The following is a 10761-nucleotide window of genomic DNA, read 5'->3' as shown; positions in this document are numbered from 1 at the left end:
CAGACGCGGATGAAGCATCAAACGCGAGTAATTTACATGTTAAGTCAATGCAAAGATGCGAATAGACATTCTGAGGTGCGATACGCACGAATGAGGTGGCACGAATGGCTTGTTTCTCGCATATCGCTCAAATTTGACAATCTAAACTTTAGCGGACATTCGTGCCACGTTAACCAATCAGGAGCTTTCTCTTGTAGGGGCGTGCTTATAGAGCTTGTAGCGCCTTTTGTGGTGTCCCCAATCCTCAAACTGGGCTCGGCTCAGTTGGAAGCACCGCTGAAAGCTTCCATCATCCATGTACAGTTTCTGGAGGAGTTTAAAACTCACAGAGCTGGGTGCACCTCTGAATGGATCTAGTGAACTCAGTGGATCTAGTGTCTATTGTTCAGTGAATTTGACGTGCGAATGAAGCGGATTTGATGCATGAATGAAGCGAGTCAACTCAAAATGTTCACGCGTCTATTTATATGCGAATAGCGCAATACATCCACGCGTACCGCATCTGGTGTGAACACAGCATTAGAATTAAGTTATTAAATTTTTTTAATATTTCAGCCCAAAATCAAATTTAAATAAATGGGTTTGAAAGAAAGAATAATATTAAGCATACAGAAAACAAATGTGGCGGTTCAATTTACTGTGGCAACCCCTGATAAATCAGGGACTAAGCTGAAGGAAAGGAAGGAAGAACAAAAGTAATCTTCCTCAATAGCCCAAGTAATCAGAAATACTGATGGGTAAAATAATAAAATCCTTCTTCTTTCAAATAAACTAAAGTAATTGCTTTGCAAAATGATTCACCGATCCCAATAATCAATGGCCACCAGTTTCCAATAATCCCATCAGTTTTAGCAAAACTATGTCTCTGTATTCAAGGTCTTGTGCTATAATTCCTAATTCCTAAAACCACAGTAGATTTACACTGTCTATTTGTAATGTCCGCACTGCTTTAGTTCCTGAATTAGGGACCATTCACACAGAACCCGTTTTTCCATTCCAGTGTGCTACTTTTCGCACACTTTTGATTGACATGTATTTTGAAGCAGCTTGCACACGATTGCAGTTTTTTTAAAATGGAGCGTCAAAATAAAAAATAAATGAACTTTTATGGACAGTGCTGCTCATTAGTGTCAGTTGCAAAGCACTGGACCAATCAGAAGAACTTGAACTTAGCTAGTTTTTGTTGGCATGATTTTTATTTGACCTTAAGTTACTTGACTCCCTTTTTAAAAAACAATTCCTAAACGCTGCATCTCACGTTTTTAAACACAAAGACATGTTCTGTGTGAATGGTCAACGCAATCTCACGGCAATTCGTAACTTTTTAACTTAGTGGCTAATTCGTATGAATTCGTACGATCTAATTCATACAATTTAGTTTGATTTGCTCATCACCCAATGACGGTTGGGGTTAGGGGTGGGGTTGGGTGCCACGCCTCCTTTTTAAAATCGTGCATTTTCGTACGACTGAATTTGTACGAATTCGTACGAATTAGCCACTAAACTGACAAAACGTAAAATACTTACATTTCCTCGTGAGATCAGACTGGAATAGCCCATTAAAACAAATCATAATACCATGTACTAACCAGATGCATTCAACAACCTAAGATTTTTGATTAGTTTTTACAGTTTTTTTTCATCATTTAGCCCAAAATTAAATGAAAATAAATGGGCTTGAAAGAAAGAATTATATTTCTGTGGTGGTTCATTCCACTGTAGCAACCCCTGATAAATCAGGGACTAAGCTGAAGGAAAATGTTTTTCCAGTATTTTTCTCAATAGACCCAATGTAATCAGAAATAGAAATGGCTAAAATAAACCTTTTCAAAGCTTTGAGCAATAGAAAGGTGCTTTTTATTCTTCTTCTTTTGAATCAACTGAAGCAATTGCTCAACAAAATGATTCACTGATGCCAAAAGACAATGGCCACCAGTTTCCAATACTCTTCAGAATACCTATTGTAATCGCTTCACATACCAGTATCTTTCCCCACGTTTGAGCGTCACCATGCATAACGTTCACCAACCTGTTCATCTTTCATTCGCCCACTAAAACTTCATAAATTCATCAGTCAGTCCACAATCCTAAAACCAGTCCATGGACGCAGCCTCTACCCCATTAAGTCTTTGTCCCTCCAGCCTCTGTTGACACCCTGGAACTCTCTTGTCGTTTGTTGGAACATGTGGTCCGCTTGTGGAGTGATTTCAAGGGGTGCGTTTACCCCTCTGTCCAATGTGGTTCTGTTTGAGCAGACATGAATGTTTTGTAAACGCTTTTTAAATTTTGGTATATATTGATTTTTTTGACTTTACCAAAACCAGTATGGCAGTTTTACGAGAACTGTTCGATTTATTCATTCATTTTCTGTCATGTTTATGTGTCACGTGAGCTGTTCTGCTCCAAATCAGGAGTCAGTAGGAGAAGCTCAATGGCTCTGAACTGTTTTCATTTTCTGACGAATCGATCAAAGAAACCGTATCGCTCTTGGTTCAAACCCATAGTGCCCTACAACCAGAACTTTTCAGCACACTGTAACGTATGCCCCTGAGTGTGGAGAGCTTTGTACAGTATCGACTTAAAAAAAGAAAAAAAGAAAAGGAAAAAAAAAGTGACGTATTGCAGGTCAAACGGAGACCTGGGTTGGATGAGCGTTTCAGTATTTGATGTATCAACTTTAAAAGCACCTTGTTAACGTATTTTTATCGGGATTGGATTCAAAGAGAATTTTTAGCTATCAAGTGGCCTTTTTGAAACACACCAGTAACGATAAGCCTAAGGAGTTACTTTGAAACACCACCAAAATGTTTGATATCTCAAGTGTCGATTCATGTTTTGAATGTTTGTCTGATATATCAAATACCTTAAATGATGTTGTGTGACCCAGGTTTCACTTTGAATTAAGGAACTATTTTCAGGCGATGTAGACTACTGAAAAAAAAAAAAACAGGGTCCAAATGCGAACACAAAGACACATGTTAGCTACATGTTGCGTGTCTTCACCCTAAACCCCCAGGTAACTTCGGGAAGCAATAAATGCTCACGACGAGTGTTTCGATGACAAGCTAAATGTGTACAGATAATTTTAATGGTTAAACGTAGATGGTTGCAAAGTAGAGGACAGGTCTAGAAATGTAATGATTTGGATTAGTTTAGGTGAAAGATACTCTATGGTAATGTGTGATATGTATGGAACAATTTTAGGAAAAACGAAACTTCTAAGATACCATATGCTACGGAATGGAGAGATACTTTCTGACATCTTAATGCATGAAAGCTTGAGCAATATTGTCCAACACAAAAAGCGCTCATTGGCTGTAGAAAATCTGGGAAGCGGTATGTACTTGTGTTAAAAAGAGTCATCTATCCAAATGTCACTATTAGAAAAGCGTTTCAGTTTGCGTGCGAGTGGGATGAAAGAGTGTGCGCGCGTGCATGTGTGTGTTCGCTTGCTTTTTTCCTTATCATAGTGCCATCCATGCGATTTAACAAAATAATAATGCATTTCACTGAATACTTATTTTTGTTATCATTGGAATTGTTAACTAGTCTGCATTATGTATAAAATAAAAGTATATTTTAAATATTTTAAAAGATATTTTGTATTTAACCATGATAATTAATTTCTCCGCTCTTGGATCAAGTTGGCAGTGTTACGTTGCTGTATAGAATGATAAGAAAATTCTATAATTTTCTAGCGCTTCAAAACAAAAATACAGAAAAAAGCGAAAGATTGAGACCTGCAGCATGTCCCATTTCGGCTTCTCGAGTTTTAGGGGCTCTCATTGTAAACATCGAAGATGTATCACAGGATTTTGCTTCGTTTTTTTTTCTTTGGGAGTTTGTAGTAAATCCTGTAGTCTAGTCAAAAAGGCCAACGGTTGATATTTGACGCTTTGTATAGTTGTAATGTTCATCCAGTTTGCAAATTTAGTGGATCCATTCACAGCTGCCTAGAAACTTGTTACAGAAAAGTGCATACGACGAGGAAATCGCAACATTAAAAGTGACTTTGTTTGATCTTGATTCCGTTCAAAGCTAAATGTGGCCTTATTTTATTTGAGCATCTGTACGTCTTCCATTCAGAATCATGTACTGTTATCATCATGAGTTTTTTCTACCAAGAAACGAGACATAAATCAATAAGTAAACAGTCTTTAGATCACTCAGCCAAATATTTCTTTCTTTCTTTGCAAGTACGATAAGCTAACGTTCGGATTGAAAGTAAGATGTGTAGCACACTGACAGGATCTGTTCCCTACTTCACTAAAAAAAAAAGGCCATAACTGTTATATGATTTCAAGCTGTTTTCATGAACTATGTAGCATTTTTGCCATTGTAGCATTCAGAGTGTGTTAAAAAGCCACTGAATCGTACTGTTTTTATTTTCACTTGTAATGGGAGTCGTAATGATAACACTGTCTGTATTTGAAAACACAAGCTGTTGCATTTTCATGCCAAGAGTGTCATGGGTTACATTTTTAACGCTTTTTTTAAAAAAACATTGGACATTTCTGGATATCATGGTTCGCATTTGCATCCATTTTTTTGGTTTCATGTTTGTAAATGTTTTAGGCATTTGAAATGTAAATATGTGACATAAGGATAAAAAAAGAATCAGATTTAATAAACATTTTCTACAATTTAATTGCCGTGTATCTGAATAAGATCTGTATAGCTATGTTTGGAGTTCGTTAATCTTTATTAAGTTTGCATATGTTGAACAAGGCCAAAAGCATGTATTCTAATATAGTTGAATTTATAACTTTTTTAAATAATGTAATTTAATTTCTAATATTGCTCTTCTTAAGTATATCATATTTTTGGTTTGTTTTTTGGAATAATTTCATGGGTTGGAATCTAATTTAAATGACATTTTACATTAAAAAATATATGATATATGCTTTTTCTTCTCTAGCCTTTAATTGAGAGGAGTGTTGGTACGCTTGAAATTCCTTGCAGAAAATTACTATGAATGCACAATAACAACTGAATGTTGACTATATGTGTGTGCACTTACTGGCCACTTTATTTGGTACACCTGTTTAACTGCTGTTAACGCAAATTTCTGATCAGCCAATCACATGGCAGCAACTAATGCATTTAGGGCATGTAGACATGGTCAAGACGAGCATCAGAATAGGGAAGAAAAGTGATTTAGGTGACTGAATGTGGCATGGTTGTTGGTGCCAGACGGGCTGGTCTGAGTATTTCAGAAACTGCTGATCTACTGGGATTTTCATGCACAAACATCTCTAGGGTTTACAGAGAATGGTCCGAAAAAGAGAAAATATCCAGTGAGCGGCAGTTCACAGTTCAACAATGCCTTGTTGATGCCAGAGGTCAGAGGAGAATGGCCAAACTGGTTCGAGCTGATAGATGGTGGTGTAAAGGTGTGGGGGATATTTTCTTGGCACACTTTGGGCCCATTAGTACCAACTGAGCATTGTGTCAATGCCACAGCCTACCTGAGTATTGTCCCTTTATGACCACAGTGTACCTATCTTCTGATGGCTACTTCCACGCGCCATGTCATAAAGCAAGAATCATCTCAGACTGGTTTCTTAAACATGCCTATGAGTTCACTACTGATTTTGAGGAACATCAGAGATTTAAATGCATAAGTATTTGGAGACTTCAACATACTGATCAAGCCAGCAGGATTTTTTTTATAGCAATAAGTAACAACAAAACAACAATGTAGTCTGTTATAGAACAATATACATTGCTAAATTAAATGATTACTATATTGCCTGTTATGTGTTAATCATTTTAAAAGAGCACTGTAGCCTTTTAATGTGGTGTGTGTGTCCATGAGTGACTCAAAAAATGGAGATGGACATCCTCCAAGTCCCAAATCAAGCATGCTGAGAGGATTTTAGGTTTCATTCATAAAATGCTCTGCTGGCCTGATACATTCATGAAATGTTGTGCCAACGTTGTGATCCATCGATAATAAGTTTTGCCAACATTTGGGTCCAACTGGCAGCTCAGTGTGGGAGTCTGGCTGGAGAAAAGTGCTAAAATCACCGACAAATACATCACACACTTCCTCAGACTGGCTTCTTTCTTAGTAATGAAACCGTGTGTTGTATTTGCGATTATGTATTTATCAAAACACTGAGTCATGATGTCAGTTTCCACCTCCGAGAGATACTATTTGACTTATCTACCGTCTATCTATCTATCTATCTATCTATCTATCTATCTATCTATCTATCTATCTATCTATCTATCTATCTATCTATCTATCTATCTATCTATCTATCTATCTATCTATCTATCTATCTATCTATCTATCTATCTGTCTGTCTGTCTGTCTGTCTGTCTGTCTGTCTGTCTGTCTGTCTGTCTGTCTGTCTGTCTGTCTGTCTGTCTGTCTGTCTGTCTGTCCATCTATCTGGTCTGTTGTTCTATCTATCTATCTATCTATCTATCTATCTATCTATCTATCTATCTATCTATCTATCTATCTATCTATCTATCTATCTATCTATCTATCTATCTATCTATCTATCTATCTATCTATCTATCTATCTATCTATCTATCTATCTATCTATCTATCTATCTATCTATCTATCTATCTATTTATCTATCTATCTATCTATCTATCTATCTATCTATCTGTCTGTCTGTCTGTCTGTCTGTCTGTCTGTCTGTCTGTCTGGTCTGTTGTTCTATCTATCTATCTATCTATCTATCTATCTATCTATCTATCTATCTATCTATCTATCTATCTATCTATCTATCTATCTATCTATCTATCTATCTATCTATCTATCTATCTATCTATCTATCTATCTATCTATCTATCTATCTATCTATCTATCTATCTGGTCTGTTGTTCTATCTATCTATCTATCTATCTATCTATCTATCTATCTATCTATCTATCTATCTATCTATCTATCTATCTATCTATCTATCTATCTATCTATCTATCTATCTATCTATCTATCTGGTCTATCTGGTCTATCTATCTATCTATCTATCTATCTATCTATCTATCTATCTATCTATCTATCTATCTATCTATCTATCTATCTATCTATCTATCTATCTATCTATCTATCTATCTATCTATCTATCTATCTATCTATCTATCTGATCTGTTGTTCTATCTATCTATCTATCTATCTATCTATCTATCTATCTATCTATCTATCTATCTATCTATCTGGTCTATCTGGTCTATCTGGTCTATCTGGTCTATCTATCTATCTATCTATCTATCTATCTATCTATCTATCTATCTATCTATCTATCTATCTATCTATCTATCTATCTATCTATCTATCTATCTATCTATCTATCTATCTATCTATCTATCTATCTATCTATCTATCTATCTATCTATCTGGTCTATCTATCTATCTATCTATCTATCTATCTATCTATCTATCTATCTATCTATCTATCTATCTATCTATCTATCTATCTATCTATCTATCTATCTATCTATCTATCTATCTATCTATCTATCTATCTATCTATCTATCTGGTCTATCTGGTCTCTATCTATCTATCTATCTATCTATCTATCTATCTATCTATCTATCTATCTATCTATCTATCTATCTATCTATCTATCTATCTATCTATCTATCTATCTATCTATCATCTATCTATCTATCTATCTATCTATCTATCTATCTATCTATCTATCTATCTATCTATCTATCTATCTATCTGGTCTATCTGGTCTATCTATCTATCTATCTATCTATCTATCTATCTATCTATCTATCTATCTATCTATCTATCTATCTATCTATCTATCTATCTATCTATCTATCTATCTATCTATCTATCTATCTATCTATCTATCTATCTATCTATCTATCTATCTGATCTGTTGTTCTATCTATCTATCTATCTATCTATCTATCTATCTATCTATCTATCTATCTATCTATCTATCTATCTGGTCTATCTGGTCTATCTGGTCTATCTATCTATCTATCTATCTATCTATCTATCTATCTATCTATCTATCTATCTATCTATCTATCTATCTATCTATCTATCTATCTATCTATCTATCTATCTATCTATCTATCTGGTCTATCTATCTATCTATCTATCTATCTATCTATCTATCTATCTATCTATCTATCTATCTATCTATCTATCTATCTATCTATCTATCTATCTATCTATCTATCTATCTATCTATCTATCTATCTATCTATCTGGTCTATCTGGTCTCTATCTATCTATCTATCTATCTATCTATCTATCTATCTATCTATCTATCTATCTATCTATCTATCTATCTATCTATCTATCTATCATCTATCTATCTATCTATCTATCTATCTATCTATCTATCTATCTATCTATCTATCTATCTATCTATCTGGTCTATCTGGTCTATCTATCTATCTATCTATCTATCTATCTATCTATCTATCTATCTATCTATCTATCTATCTATCTATCTATCTATCTATCTATCTATCTATCTATCTATCTATCTCAGGTAAATGACTTATGATCCCATAACATATGTATTTATGTAGACATACAGTATAATCAATTGTTCATTCATTTAAATAAGTTAGATTGACAATTACTGTATAAAACTAAATACTAAAGTAGATTACAGAATATCGTCTAACAAACTAATTCATAAAATGTTACATCATAGAAAATAACCGTGTGTGACCATTTACCTCAGCATAAGTACGTTTAGGGACCGTCAATAGAAAATCTTATGCCAATTGATGACTAATGTAAGCCAATCGCGAAGATGTTGTCCTGTCATTGGTTTATTTCACCGGAAATCTGAAGCTCGTGTTTACCAGCGTTATCAAACGCTTGGATCTCGACTGAAGTTTATTCGGTTGGATTAAAAGGAAAGGACTATGATGGACGAGAAATAAGAAAGAAAAGCTCAAGATAAAGAGTTTCAGTCGCAGGTGTATCAATAGGAGATACACAGCATTTGCGCTACACAGGTAAGAACATTGGTTATTTGCTGGTTACTTCATGCTTGACTTTCTGCTGCAAGTTTGTGTTAACGTTAGATCTGATCTTTATCCTGTAAAATTGCTCTTGAACGTCACTTGAAATTAGGTTACTTTTTATCATTTCATATTTGTGCTTTTAGCTGCTTATTCTTCTTGTTTCGTTAGTAGTTTAACATTAGCATTTACAATAACCACACCGAAATGCAAAGTGTCTATTTCAGTGTTATTGTGGAAACTTTTTTTTAATATAGCCTATTGTTTTATAAAGTTTTGTGACGACAAACCTCAGAATTGCTAGTATGACAGTAAAGTGGATTTTGTCTCAGTCATAAACCGTGACTCATGTTTTTTTGGAATTGTCAGTTCTCAAAGAAATTATGGTGTGATATCTCCAAATTCAAAAATAACAAATTATTACAAAATCTTGGTTAAGAATATCAACATTATTTTTGGATTGTTGAACAGTAACAAAAACAAGAAAAAATAAATAATTGATCTTTTGATGATATATACAAAGTTCCATATTCACTGATGCAGATTTGTTAACAAAAAACGTTATCCTTTCATATTTAAAGAATTAGAGCATTATACCAACACCATCAAGCAAAGTACTTATAAAAATGATTAAAATAGTTTTAACTTGAAACCTTCAAGATTCTGTAAATCCACAAGACCCTTTTTAGTGTGCATACTTACATTTGTTTGTCTTATTTATATTTTATTTTCTGTATACCTCTGACCTTTTGTTCTTTTTTGTATTTGAATTGTTCTGTATTCTATTCTTTAAGCATTGATTATAATAAAGTTAAAGTAAAAAAAAAATAACAACGGGAAAACCAGAGCATGCTATATACTGTAAACATGTATAATGTATACATGTATTATGTCTGTGCGTATTTAATAAAATATTTGGGCTCCTAATTCATATCCATGGCCAAAGTAACCAGTTCGTGGCATGGATTCAGCAAGGTACTGGAAATATTCCTCAAGAGATTTTGATCCATATTGACATGACAGCATCACACAGTTGCATCCATGATGCGAATCTCCCGTTAAAAGCCATTGCAAAGTTGAATTCTCATTAAAACTATGCAGAACTGTGTTTTTGTATTCATTCTCGGAGTATCAGAGTACATAATGGATGATTTCAATTAAACAATAGAAAATTTCACATTTAATAAAGGTAAAAACAAACAGCAGCTTAATTTTTATAAAAATGTTTTAGAATTATCATGTATTAAGGAAGTGGTCAGACAGCAGGAATATAAACTGCACTGTACCTCAGTTCATTCATCTGTGATTGCTTGCTTAATGCACCATAAGATTATTATACATTTCCACACATATGATGTATAAATTCAAACAAAGGCGTCCTTATACGCCTCATAACCCCACGGCTTTATAATCTTATAAGCAGATTAAGAAAAAAGCCATATTGCTTGTCAACATAATATGCATGTGTTTGGTAGTGTCCTGGTGCATATGTCTAGCATGGTCATGTGATCAGATGAACCCTGCACGTGTGGTCTAGTGTTTTCTGTTCAAGCAGCTGATGTTAAACTTTATGAATGGATGCAGTGTATGTCAAGTGTGTTTGCATTTGCATTGGAGTCCATAAGGGCAATAATCAGCTTTCTTCTGTCTGGACTCATGCTGCACGCTGTATATGGATATACGGGTAAAGCTCATGAAGTCTAACGCTCTGACCCCGTGATTGAAGCCGGCTGTTTACAATTGGATAAGTGTCTTAGATCACACTTTGTGACCCGGAGATCTTGGTACTGGACT

Source organism: Danio rerio, chromosome 2 (genome assembly GCF_049306965.1).
Source record: "Danio rerio strain Tuebingen ecotype United States chromosome 2, GRCz12tu, whole genome shotgun sequence".
Lineage (NCBI taxonomy): Eukaryota > Metazoa > Chordata > Actinopteri > Cypriniformes > Danionidae > Danio > Danio rerio.
This window is presented reverse-complemented; position numbering follows the sequence as displayed.